This window comes from Elgaria multicarinata, chromosome 3 (genome assembly GCF_023053635.1).
Source record: "Elgaria multicarinata webbii isolate HBS135686 ecotype San Diego chromosome 3, rElgMul1.1.pri, whole genome shotgun sequence".
Classification (NCBI taxonomy): Eukaryota; Metazoa; Chordata; class Lepidosauria; order Squamata; family Anguidae; genus Elgaria; species Elgaria multicarinata.
The window spans coordinates 10,015,836-10,030,357 of NC_086173.1; positions in this window are offsets into that span (position 1 = coordinate 10,015,836).

The window sequence follows — 14,522 nt, forward strand, 5'->3', positions numbered from 1 at the left end:
CTGGCCAATCTCTGGCCGTCCACTCTTGCCCGCCTCCTTCCCTCCCTTCCCTTGCGGCTCCTCCAGCCTCCGCACACGCACAGACTGCTCGGCTCGGGAGCGATGCCCAGGCGAGCCTGGATGGGCGCTTGGGCAGCGGAGCTGTGCTTCTGATCATGTGCAGAGCATCTGGAGGCAGGGCATCTGGAGGGCCACTGTGGCACTGCCGACGGGTGGTGAAAGTTTGGTCATGCGTAGGGGCCTCAGCGGCAGGGAGCCTGTTTTCGGTTTCACCCCTAGAGCATGTGCAGAGGGCCAGCGCCCCGCGGCTTGCTCAGCAGGGACGGGGAAAACAACATGGCGGCGGCAGCACATTAGGGGGTTCAGTTGAACCCTCTGAATCCCCTGTGCGCACGCCAATGCCTAACCATACCGACACCTGATGCTGCTCCTGGCAGAACGTTGTTTGAAAACATGCTCCGGCTCTGCAACGACATTCCACCTTCTCCTGTAAGAATCTCCCCTCTGATGGTAGAACCAGTTTCACTCCTTCAGAGCTACTCCTGGGCTGCTCCACCACCACTTGAATTGTTCTTTCATGGGGGCGATAGTGGGGGTGGGTGGGGGTGATGGTACCTTGTCAGAATGGCAAAGCTGTCCAGAAAAGCACACCATATCATCATTTCTCTGAAGCCTTTCCCAAACACTGGGGGATTATTATTTTTGCCCTCGCCCCCTTATTGAAAAAGCCTTGGCTGAAACTTAGTTCTGAAGCTAGTCCGCACATCAGCATCCTCTCAGGGCTTGACAGAGTGTATTTCACTCATGAACAGCAAGAGATTGTTCCGATTCCTCAGGTGCTGTCCAATTGGCGAGATAAGAGGTTGTGCAATTGATTGATTTGAAATTGACTAGTTATTTACCAAAGGAAGTCTGCCATAATGCTCTCTATTTCACACACCAAGTATCAATGTTTGATGCGGTTATAATTTAATTTTTATTTAATTCTTTTTTAAAAAAAAGAAGAAGAAGAGGCGGAGGTGCTGCTCCAGTCAGTGTCAAATGGCTTATTCTACCCACTATTTCCCCACTATGCCCCAGAAGGATGCTAGGTGGAAGGCATTGTGGCTAGATTCACTTGCCCCGTCCTGGCCAGAATGCTTGGCAGGAAGGATATTTTATTGGTGGGTTGGGCAGACAGGAACAGTGGGCCCTTGGCAGCTCCCCAAGATCACAGAATGTAGGTGCTGGCCCTGCACAAAGGAAACTGTAATGCCCTTCCAGATTCATCAAATCTGGAACAGGTTAGGACCTCACTGATACCAAAAGCTCCATAAAATATAATAAGAGCCGCTGCATGGAACAGATTCTGCTCCTATTTGGAGAAACCGAGAGCAGCCCACTGCTGTCTCAGTCCCAGTAGAATTTTGAGAGTAATGGGAAGGCGCCCATCCAATGCATGGGGTGGGGGTGGGGAGACTCTGAGCCAACTTTCTAATACTTTCCTCATGCAAAAGTTTGTGGTGTTCTCTGCAAACCCATTTAATTTACATAAAAGGACAAACCTGCCAATTTACCCAAGATGGCACCTGCGGCCAGCCCCTTGTGATGTAATTTTATACAGAATTCCAGAAGGTGGACGATTGGAATTGGCCAGGAGGCTGCCAGCCCCTTCAGGTCCCTAAAAACACTGAACTCCCTTCCTGCAATTCGTAGGATGAACACGGGCTGGGGAAAAAATAATAATCATGGCTTCCAGCGCCTCACCTCGCTAAGATTCCAAAGCCCCAGGGGCATTGGATCTGGATGCCATCCGGCACTAGGGGACAACTGCTAGAACTTGGACTTTTGATTGCATGACAAAGCATCCGCGATGCCATTGTCCAGTCCCAGTACATGGTGGGCAAAAATGGTGAGATTGAATTGTAAACCGTGGCTAGTGAGTGCTGTTATGAGACCCATCACCCAGGGCATCTTTGATGTTAAGGAGTTTGCAACATGAACCGTGGAAAGGTTGTCACACCAAAAGTGCTCTGCTGAATTACTTAGTAGCTCAGCCCAATGCCACACTGCAACTGCTATTTGGAAAAGTTCCAGGAAGGTGAGGTGTCTGCAAATTTCCGCATTTCTCCAATGTCTGGGCCATGGCTGCGCACACCAGTGATCTCTGAAAATCACGCTGAAGCCGTGAGCTCCCGAGGCATCAGAATGTACCTGGAGTTGGGCCTCCAGTAACAGCTTCCGCCAACAGAAGGAAATCCCATTGAATTGTTACAGGAACCTATCCCATACCTCAAGGTCCGCTCTTATTCCAGCTGAAAAACATATGCGTTGGGGAGGGCGCTTTGACCCCTTCTTGGCATCACAAAGACACCGGGAGAAGGCCCGCCTGGGAACCAATTTCACCCGACAAGCGAAATTAGGCTGACTAATTCCTGGAGCTGCAAGAGGGTGAGCTTGTGATCAGAGTGAGGTGGAGAGATCAGACTGTTCAGGGTATCTCATTTATCCCCTGGCAGGCTACAGCACTGGGAGACGAAGTCCAGCTGTATGCCACAAAAGGACAAAACTGATTCAGGGCTTAACATTTTTTCGTGGGCCAGTGGGACACCTAGCTCATCTGCCAACATTTTAAAATCAGTCATGTACTTTTGACATTGATCTGAGTTGGCAGGACCCACAAAAAGAAAGCCATCCAGGTAATGCCATGCGGACGGCACTGTCGAAGGAGGCGTAGTGCACGTTACACAGCTCCTGCAGAATAGCATCATTAATGGATTCCCCATGCAGATTGGAAAGGTTATGGATCAGCTGGTATTCTCCCGGTGCCTTCTTGGGAACTATTCCCAAGGGGGACACTCTCAGGAGGGGCAAGGGTTTGTGTGCATATGGGCCTGCAACTCGGCCAGCCTTAATTTCTTTATCAGTCTTTTACAGAACGACTACTTTCAAGCCAAAAATGGAGGCCTAATATTTTGCAAAGTAAAGGACCCATGTGCCCTGAAAAAGAATCCTAAAACCTAACAAAAACCCAATGAAGAAAAAAAGTGCCGTCATTCCTGTGAGAGTAGGTCTTATCCAAGTTAATTGGACTGGGGCCTTTTTGGAGGAGGGCCAGCGGCAGGTGGTTTTCGACCTGGCTGGTTGCCCTTGGGGGGCCTATGCCCAGTATGCCAGGGCCATCCATGGAATGAATGGGGACAACCACAAAGAGAGCATTCGTATCTATATTTGCCTGCATTTCTGGCGCATGTTCCTCAGGAACTAAATTCCCAACAAAGGAGGCAGGATTGAACCACCTGCAAGGCTGGGGCTTGGCTGGGTGTAGGTCCAGCCGGGCGAGAAAGGATGTGCCCACTATCGGCCCAGTCGGCCATCACTGATTTAGCAGGAGTCATAAATTGGAGCCACAACTCTAGCTCCTTGGCATCCCACTTCAACTCGGGATGGAAGGCTGCTTTTAATCTGAATGTTTCAGGGTAACCTGGCCACGCAGGGCCCAGCTTCTCCAAATAGCACCTGTATATAATATCCAGGGACTTAGGCCCCCATCGGGTGGGGGTTGGGATCGTGGAGGGGAGGGAGATCAGGGCCAGGTGGGAAGAGCGGTCCCAGCAGGAGAGATGAGGGGAAGAGCGGAGCCAGGGGAGCTCAGGGGGGAATCGCAGCCCAGGGGCGATGGGGTGGCATCAGACATGGTGGGCAGTTGTGTGGGGTGGCATTGGACATCGGGGAAGGGGTAATTGGGGAACCCTCCCTTTTTAAGCCTACTTATCATTGGTGCACTCCTGCTCATATGACCCCTTTAAGGTTAAAAAAAATGGCCGACGCAATGGGGTTTTCCTTTACCCCATCGCATGTTGCATGTAGACAGGAGTAACAGCCCGCACTACTTCTAGCAAGGCCCTTAGTCAATACCATGGGCAACACCCATTAGGATTACATAACTGGGAAGCCAGTTGGCCCAGTTCTTATGCACTTTTTTTCTTTCTTATCCTCTCTTGGGGCCTTGCTAGACCTACCTGGGAATCCGTGCTGGAGGAGCGGCGAGCCCACGCTACAAATAGTGCGGGCCATAGCACCAGGCCAGATGTCAGATGTGATGGGCTACAGGAAAGCCCCATCGCATCCTCCATTTTGTTTATTCCTTAAATGGCCAGTTGCGCAGGAGTGCACCATTGGGAAAGGTAGGTGGTATTTTTTTTTAAAAAAATAAAGGGTTCCCAGCTCCCACTGCCCTCCCCTGGCCACGATCCCCTCCACCCACCCGCGATCTCTGATCCCCCCTGTCCCCTGCAATCTCTGATCCCCTCATCACAGGGGAGATTCTAACAGCAGATGGTGGAATGTGGTTGTAGAGCCAGAGCATGTTTCAAACAACTTTCTGCCAGGAGCTGTATCAGGTGTCAGTATGGTCAGGTGTCTGCTGATAGACCGTATTCCAGAAGGGGGCACTGAAAAGCACCCTCTTTACTGATACTGCCCTCCCCTTCGCCATTGCATCCTGAGAACATAAGAAGGGCTCTGCTGGATCAGACCAAGGGCCCATCTAGTCCTGCACTCTGTTCCCACATGGGCTAAACAGCTGGCAACCAGCGACACACAAGCAGGGGATGGTGCAACAGCACCCAACTACTCATGGTCCCCAGCAACTGGAATCTACAGCTTCAGTGTGATTCTGTCCCAGGTTACCTCTTGCCGAGGGGTTTGCGCCCAATGGATCAGCAGGTCATATATATGACACAGCTGCCATCATGTAGCCATCCAGAGGTAAACCCCGCAACTCCACTTAAAAAAAAAATAGGGCACTTACCACAACTTTTTTGTTGCAGAGGCATATCACAGCTGATTACAAACCCTGATTAGTCACCATCACCTGGACAGGGAAGTGGGCAGATCCCAGGATTTCTGAGTCATGTTATTGGGGACGTGGGGGACAGGGAAGCATCCTCCCATTGGGCACTGGGGCTGATCATTCCAGAAGACAGAACAACATCCCCATTCCTGACCCTGGTCTCAGTTTCTGAAGAGTTCCCGTATGGAGACACACTCACACTTTTGGTGTGATATATGAAGGACAAGAGGTGGTAGAATAAAGTCAAGCATTGCCTCACACATATTTTGATGCTGCTAATCTCTACTTTATTGGTTTTTGTCACCCGACTTTATTTCCAAATTGCCTGCACAGGGATCAAGCAAGTCAGGCTTGGGAAGGTGTTCTGGGCAGCCAAATCCTAAGAGAACGGATTGTCCCAGATGGCGTCGGCGCCGTCTTTTACTGCGTCCAACTCTGGAACTGGAGAGAAAGATGTGTTAGACTCATCCAGGGCTGATGCAGGAAAGGAGTTCCTTTCTGGGACACAGTATCCATGACTCCCCCGCATTTAAAAACCCTAGGCCAACAGCAAAACAAGCTAGCCCGGTGTCTACTTATTTCTGTTAGATCTTGCGTTTCTGGTAAAGATAGTGCTGGAGGTAGCAAATCAGAAACTGCACAAAAAGTAACAGTCTTATCATAAAAACATTTTAAGAGATCCAATAAATACACAAGAGGAAATCAAGTGTTCTCTCCCTGTCAGAGTTAAATGCCGCTTTCCCCTTGCTCTCTAAAAGCTATTTGAGAGGGCTGGTTAGACACAGAAGTGAAACGGCACAGTTACATCATCATCTAAAACCCTGTAAACAGCAGTCAGTCGAGAATGACGAGTGCACGATAAGTGCCTCATGTCGAAAAGCCCTTGGAGCAGCCACCAAGAAGGTCCTGTCACCTGTTCCTGCCAAGTGTCCTCATCACCAGCCCTGCTCAATAGTCTCCACCCCCTCCCAGGACAGATTCACATTGTACTAGTGAACAGCACTCCATAGCCCAATATGCTTACCTGAGAAAGTGGCAGCTCCAATACCTCCACCAATACCTCCACTAATACCTCCTCCAAAACCTCTACCTGGTTCTTGAGAGAGAAGATAAGAGAAACATCAGAGGTGGGCACTCGTCTATGTGAGAGTGGAGAACTCTGTTTCTCCTTCTAGAGTTTGATCAGGATTGCAGCCCTTTATCCTTCTTCTTCCTCCATAGAAGTGAATAGACAATGATGTGCCCTTTATTGTTTCTCAGCTAAAATTCTTCCATCATGCTCCTCTCACAGCAGCATCCCTTCGTACAATCCTCATGCACTCAAGGAAGGTGTGAAGAAGGGGTGGGAATGCCTCTGCTGGCCACGGGCAAAGCACCCTCTGGTTTGCCCCCTTCTCTTTCAGTGGGCCTTGGTGGGCTTCCTGGCAGGGGAAGTGGTGCACTGGTCAGTGTCAAATGGCTTATTGTAGGCACCCTTTTATTTTCTCGCAATGCCGCAGTAGGATGCTAGGTGGAAGGCATTCACTTGCCCAGTGCTGGCCAGAACGCGTGGCAGGAAGGATATTTTATTGCTGAGTCAGGCAGGCATGAGCAGTGGCCCTGTCACTTAGGGCTATGCACTACCTTGGATCGGAACCCTGAATCCGAAGTGGATCAGGGTGATTCAGAACCTCCCAAACCAGATATGAACTGGTTCGGGCGAAGTCCGAGGTGGCCCAAACCGAGGCCAATTGGCTCTGAATCTTCGGGCCACCTCAGTGTTTCAGAGGCAGCCCCCCAAGCCCCCAGCCTCACACCAGTCTCCTTACCTGCTTCCGCTATTCGCCGCCACCACCCTTGGGTTCGGCGTCTTCAACTGTTTCCAACGCATAAGACAGGAAGTAGGCCACACGGCCTACTCCCGGGCTGATTCACCTTCGGCAGTGGCAGCTGCCGCATGCAAAGGCCATGGTGGTGGCCGATGGTGGAGCAGGTAAGTGAGAAAAGGTGGGAGGAGAGCTTACCTGATGCCTCCGCCATCTGCGAGTGTTTATTCTTTTTGCCAGCACTGGCACCAGATCTCAGTAGTGGACATTGTGCTTTCCAAGCAGAAAGACCCACTTCAGTCTCTGCCATCTCCAGCTCAAAAGCTCAAGTCAAAGGTAAAGAGACCCCTCACCTATGACCCTGGAGAGGCCACTGCCAGTTCAAGGAAAGGAGACTGGGATGGACGGACCAACCATCTATCTGGGTATAAGGCAGCTTCAGGTGTGTGTTGGCCCTAACAATTCAGCTGCCTCTTGGGTTGCTCCCCTTGTCGGTCCTAAGACCAGTTGTTCCTCGGCCAGTCTTGGGCTTTCCTTAATTCTCCCACCACAGACGGAAGGGATCCCAATGTCAGTTACTTACGAGCAGACACCAAGGCGAAGGCCATCGCCGCCAGCAGAAGGAGCATCCAGACCTTCATGATCACTGAAGTGGAGAGAGATGGGCAGACTCTTGACTGGCTCTAGACGGTTGGAGGGAAGTTCCAAAGACCTGTGGAGCCTGAATCCAGCCTCCCTTCCTTATGAAGAAATGATGCACCAATCAGAAGCATTGGCAGAACCAGTGAACCTGAGTGCCCTTTTCTGAGAAAACATGCCATTGGCACAAAGAGGCAGGAAGAAAGCCAGAAAGACTGATCTCTTCCAGCAGCCCTATCCAGTTGAATTTTAAGATGCCTTTTAATAATGTGCTGCTTTTAATAACGTATTAGTTTTACATGTTTATGGTGTTCGCATCAAACCAGAGGGAGAGGAGGGTAACACATACATTTATTGTTGTTGTTGTTGTTGTTGTTGTTGTTGTTGTTCTTCTTCTTCTTCTTCTTCTTCTTCTTCTTCTTCTTCTTCTTCTTCTTCTCATTATTATTATTATTATTATTATTATTATTATTATTATTATTATTATTATACCACCTGGGTGAAACAGTAATGGTCTAGACCAGGAGAGGGCAAAGTATGGCCTCCAGATATTTTGGCTTACAACTCCTATCATCCATTGCCAGCATATCAAATGGTGGTGGATGATGGGAGTTGTAGGCCAACATCTGGAGGGACAGAAGTTGATTGCCTGGAACTCCACTATTTGGGCAGAATTAAGCTTGTCCATCCAGGCAGAAAGCTTTGAGTGCTCAGCTCTTAATTGTCTGAGGCCTCATCTTGATGGTGTCACATCAGCACCATAGAATCATAGAATAGCAGAGTTGGAAGGGGCCTACAAGGCCATCGAGTCCAGGCCCCTGCTTAATGCAGGAATCCACCCTAAAGCATCCCTGACAGATGGTTGTCCAGCTGCCTCTTGAAGGCCTCTAGTGTGGGACAGCCCACAAAACCTCCCTAGGTAACTGATTCCATTGCCGTACTGCACTAACAGTCAGGAAAGTTTTTCCTGATCTCCTGCTGGAATCTGGCTTCCCTTAACTTGAGCCCATTATTCTGTGTCCTGCACTCTGGGAGGATCGAGAAGAGATCCTGGCCCTCCTCTGTGTGACAACCTTTTAAGTATTTGAAGAGGGCTATCACATCTCCTCTCAGTCTTCTCTTCTCCAGGATGAACATGCCCAGTTCTTTCAGTCTCTCTTCATGGGGCTTTGTTTCCAGACCCCTGATCATCCTGGTTGCCCTCCCCTGAACACGCTCCAACTTGTCATGCTTCCTTAAAACACTGGCAATTGGTTTCTCAAAAGTTTTGTCCTCATCTTCTCCTTGATTGGGTGGTCGATAGTAGACTCCGATTATCATGTTCTTTCTATTCCTTGCCCCATTTATTTAAATCAACATGCTCTCGATGGGGCTCCCAGTCTGATCTGCCTGTCCACCGTCAACATGTGACCCTAGTACAGAATATAAGAGGAGCTATGCCGGATTAGACAAAGGTTCCATCTAGTCCAGCGCTCTGTTTACGGCTGTCAACCAGGGACCCAAAAGCAGGACATGAGTGCAACAGCATCCTCCCTCCCATGTTCCCCAGCAACTAGTATATACAGGCTTACTGCCTCTCATACTGGAGGTTGCACTTAAGTAGGGTGACCCTATGAAAAGGAGGACAGGGCTCCTGTATCTTTAACAGTTGCATAGAAAAGGCAATTTCAGCAGGTGTGTTTTGTATATATGGAGAACCTGATGAAATTCTTCCTTTTATTAAGATTAAAGTAAGGGAGTCAATTGAATATTTGAGGGTAACTAAAGTCTTAAAAGATTTGGGAGAGGAAAGTTTTGAGGGGTTGAGACAAGAAGTTAAGAAAAAGTTAGAGGAGTTTAGGAGGCTAAGATTATCATGGTTTGGCAGAATAGCGATTATCAAAATGAAAATTATACCTATGATTACTTTCCTTTTTAGGATGTTTCCAATTAAAATGTCAGAAGCAGAATTGAAGTACTGGCAAACTGTAATTAATAATTATTGAAATGGAGATTAAAAAAGCAAACGTTAATAAAAAGATATGGTATGAACCCAAAAAGACTGGAGGTTTGGGGCTTCCCAATATAAAATGGTATTATATTGCCAATGAATTAAGATATTTGATAGAGGGGATAGGAGGATCTGAAGATTTAGAAGGGTTAGAGTGGGTGACGCAAGAATAGGAATTGTGCAGAATTTTCCAGACAACTTAAAAAAGAGTTGGGAAAGATTTAAGGGAAAGAAAAGTAAATAAATGAAAAGATTGGATGGAAAAGATGGATAATAAAGATAAAATAAAGGAGTTAGTAAGGGAGAGAAAAAATACTGGATGGAGTCCTTACAGCTAGAACAATGGACAAAAAATGGAAAAAGGAGAATTTAAAGTGCAGGGAGTGTATGGAGATTGAAAAGCTGTTTATAAAAAGTGAAGAGGGAGGTGGAGAGATAGTTAGTAAGGGTATAATGAGTACTTTATATAACATATTGTTGGAATAGAAAAGCAATGTGAACATTATAAAATGACATGGGAGGAAGATATGGAAAGACAGTTGAGTAGTCAAGAGTGGAAAAAGATATGGAAGCAATGTTTACTAAAGACTATGTCGATAAGAATAAAGGAAAACTATTATAAATTGATATGGAGGTGGTATCTAACACCAGTAAGACTACATCAAATGGATAAAAAGTATTCTGTATATTGTTGGAGAGGATGTCAGGAAAAAGGTACATATTTCCATATGTGGCGGACTTGTGAAGCTATTCAAAGGTTTTGGCAAATAGTATTTAAAGAGATAAATGATATAATGGGATGGAAGTTAAAGATAGGGCCAAGGACAGCACTGTTATCAATATGTGAAGGGGTTAAATGTACACAAAATAGTAAAGAATTAATAAACAATTTATTAACTGCAGCTAGATTAATAATTGCCAGGAATTGGAAGGAACAAAGGGATTATCAAATCGAAGAATAGAGTGCTCAGCTAAAGTATTTAAAACGAATCGCCATCTTGCAAAATGAGCGTCTTCCTACTAAGTGTTTTCTAGAAATGGATAACAATTATCATTGGACGGCAGTGTTCCAAAAGCTCCTGCATAGTTATCATCTCCCTGAATTGAAGTTTGCTCTAGGCATGGATAAGAAGCAACTAAGGGATTGGTGTTCTGTGGTAGATTCCAGGAGGGACCTGCAACTTATTAAAAATTCTAAATTCTCTCGGTGGTTCCCTCTTCTAAAAACAGAACACTATAGAGCATGTTATCTGTCCAAATTGAGGCCACTGCCCCTGAGAAATGCTTTCATTGAATTGAGGTTTCAAGTGATGCCAACTGCAGTGCTGGATGGACACTAGCACAAGGTACCATTTGAATCGAGATTATGTATCTGTGGTCAACAACAAGTGGAAGACAAAGCACACTATATGTTAACTTGCCCTCTGTATAGGGACCCAAGAGAGAGACTCTTGAAACCGCTGCTGACATATGGAGGCATGAATGCCCAAGCAGAAACAGTTCTCTTCCTCCTTAGCGATACCAACAGTTATGTCACTCATAAAGTGGCCCTGTTTGACTGGCAGCTGAGCAAAAGTGCTGAGCAAAAGTGCTGAGCAGAGTGCTGAGCTTTAGTCACAGTAAATTTAAGCTTGTCTGTATAGTTCTCTTGATTATTTTAAACTGTTGTGTACTTTTATGGTTGTATGCTTTTCTATGGTTGTATTTGTCATGGCCTTCAGCTAGCACAATAAACTGATGATGATGAATAGAAGAATGATGTAAAGAAGTCTGGGATAGAGCCATTTATGACAGACTCACGAGTAGTATTAAAGTTAAGAGAGGACTGCTGAAGCAAAATGACTTTGATGAGGTTTGGAGACCATTTGTTAAATTTGTATTAGGAAAAGGGAAAGGGAGTAAACCGTAGCAGGATACATTACAATTTTGGCACCCCAGCTGTGGAATGAGCTCCCTAAGGAGGTTCACTTGGCACCTACATTATATGCTTTTAGACTCCAGGTGAAGACCTTTTTATTCTCCCAACATTTTAACAATCTATAAATACATTTTAACATGGTGTTTTAAATTTGTAATTTTGCATTGCTGCTGTTTTTATCTGGTTGAGCTTTTTTATTGTATTTTATATTATGGTTTTATACTGTTGTTTTATATTATGAATGGTTTTAATTTTTGTGAACCGCCCAGAGAGCTCCAGCTATTGGGCGGTATAGAAATGTAATAAATAAATAAATAAATAAATACAATTTTGGAAAGGAGAATAAGGGTCATGGGGGTGGGGTGCACGAGATAGTATTATATTATTTTAATAAGTTCTTTTTAATTTCATTATTGTGGTATCTTGAGTTGATGTAGTGTGATTATTTTATATTCTATAAAATAAAAAAAAATTATTAAAAAAATACACTAAACAATATTCTTTCTTATCAGGTGGCATTTGCCTTCACTTGCTTGCGACAAACATATTGGGAAAATGGGGAACGTGCCTGTAAAATTTTTACGAAACAAAAATAAACCTGCATGAAAGAATGCACGGGTGCCCTGTGCACGGGCACTCCCCCTCGTTTGTGAACCCCCACACTCGCGCGCCTTCACATGTGGATGGTGCAAAGGCTCCCGGAACTGATGTGCCATCATCAAGATGAGGCCTCAGAGAATTAAGAGCTGAGCACTCCAGGCCTTCTGCCTGGATGGACAAGCTTAATACTGCCCAATTAGTGGAGGTCCATGGCCATGGCATTTATCCAGAGTAAATCTCCATCCAGAGCCCCAGCTCTGAACACCAGAAGCAGCTCAATATGGGTTTTTCAATTTGGGTTGGTTACCTTACATAAACAATATTCTTTCTCATCAGGTGATACTTTATTATCAATAGGAGATCCTTTAGAGAGAATGGAAAGAATAAAACATTATTTGGAGGAGTTTGGAGGGATGAGAGGGCTGCAAATTAATTTTCCCAAATCAGAGCTGATGTTATTTAATGATAGTAAGGAACAGGTACAGGAAGGGATAAGAAGGAGTGTAAAGATTAAAGTAAGGGAGTCAATTGTATATTTGGGGGTATATGTAACTAAAGTCTTAAAAGATTTGGGAGAGGAAACTTTTGAGGGGTTGAAACAAGACGTTAAGAAAAAGGAGGCTAAGATTATCATGGTTTGGCAGAATAGCGATTATCAAAATGAAAATTATACCAAAGATTAATTTCCTTTTTAGGATGTTTCCAATTAAAATGTCAGAAGCAGAATTGAAGTACTGGCAAACTGTAATTAATAATTATTGTAATGGAGATACAAAAAGCAAGCGTTAATAAAAAGATAAGGTATGAACCCAAAAAGACTGGAGGTTTGGGGCTTCCCAATATAAAATGGTATTATATTGCCAATCAATTAAGATATTTGATAGAGGGGATAAGAGGATCTGAAGATTTAGAAGGGTTAGAGTGGGTGACGCAAGGAAGGAAGTGTAATTTTTTAAAAAACAATTTTGGAAAAAAGACATATGGGGGGAAGTTAGAATCCTTTAATGAAGAATATTATAGAAATTTTGGCCAAATATAAAGGAAAAGTAATGCCAAAGATCTCCCCCCTAACTCCAGTAGGAATTGTGCAGAATTTCCTAGACAACTTAAAAAAGAGTTGGGAAAGATTTAAGGGAAAGAGAAGTAAATAAATGAAAAGATTGGATGGAAAAGATGGATAATAAAGAGAAAATAAAGGAGTTAGTAAGGGTGAGAATTAAATCCTGGATGGAGTCCTTACAGCTAGAACAATGGACAAAAAAAAATAGAAAAAGGAGAATTTAAAGTGCAGGGAGTGTATGGAGATTGAAAAGCTGATTATAAAAAGTGAAGAGGGAGGTGGAAAGATAGTTAGTAAGGGTATAATGAGTGCTTTATATAAGCAGAAACAGTTCTCTTCCTCCTTAGCGATACCAACAGTTATGTCACTCATAAAGTGGCCCTGTTTGCACTGGCAGCAAAAAAGATTAGGAAGAGAGAACCAGATAAAATTGCTATAAACTGCCATGGAGACTCAGAGTGCTGAGCCAAATGAGAGCTTTAGTCACAGTAAATTTAAGCTTGTCTGTATAGTTCTCTTTGTTATTTTAAACTGTTATGTACTTTTATAGTTGTATGCTTTTCTATGGATGTATTTGTCATGGCCTTTGGCTAGCACAATAAACTGATGATGATGAATAGAAGAATGGTGTAAAGAAGTCTGGGATGGAGCCATTTATGACAGACTCACGAGTAGTATTAAAGTTAAGAGAGGACAGCTGAAGCAAAATGACTTTGATGAGATTTGGAGACCATTTGTTAAATATGTATTAGGAAAAGGGAAAGGGAGTAAACCGTCGCAGGATACATTGCAATTTTGGAAAGGAGAATAAGGGTCCCGGGGGTGGGGTGCACGAGATAGTATTATATTATTTTAATAAGTTCTTTTTAATTTCATTATTGTGGTATCTTGAGTTGATGTAGTGTGATTATTTTATATTCTATAAAATTAAAAAAAATTATAAAAAAAATAAACTAAACAATATTCTTTCTTATGAGGTGGCATTTGCCTTCACTTGCTTGCGACAAACATATTGGGAAAATGGGGAAGGTGCCTGTAAAAATTTTACAAAACAAAAAGAAACCTGGATGAAATTATGCAGGGGTGCGCTGTGCACGGGCACTCGCCCTCTTTTGTGAACCCCCCCACTCGCGCGCCTTAAGAGCTGAATTAAGAGCTGAGCACTCAAGGCCTTCTGCCTGGATGGACAAGCTTAATACTGCCCAATTAGTTTTTTCTTTTTATTATTATTTTTATTATATTTTTCTTCTTCTTCTTCTTCTTCTTCTTCTTCTTCTTCTTATTCTTATTCTTATTCTTATTCTTATTCTTATTCTTATTCTTATTCTTCTTATTATTATTATTTAGTGGCTGTGTTACAGTTCACAACATCAACTCTGAATCATTCGATTCGTCTCTGTAGGCAGAGTTTGTCACCGTGTGTGTGTGTGTGTGTGTGTGACTGACTGTGAGGGCAAAGCACCGCACTTGAGTTCATTTCATTTCTGTGGCGTCCGGTACAGCTTAGTCAACTCATCCGGATAGTTTTCCACCCAGTTCCAAAAGACTCCATGATTGACTGCACGTGTTTAGGTGAGGTGCAAGCAGGGGGCAAGGCAATGCCTGGCACCACCACCACTAGCCAGGCTGCCTCTCTCCAGCAGTCCATGGGTCGCCCTTTGGAGTGCCCTTGGCTT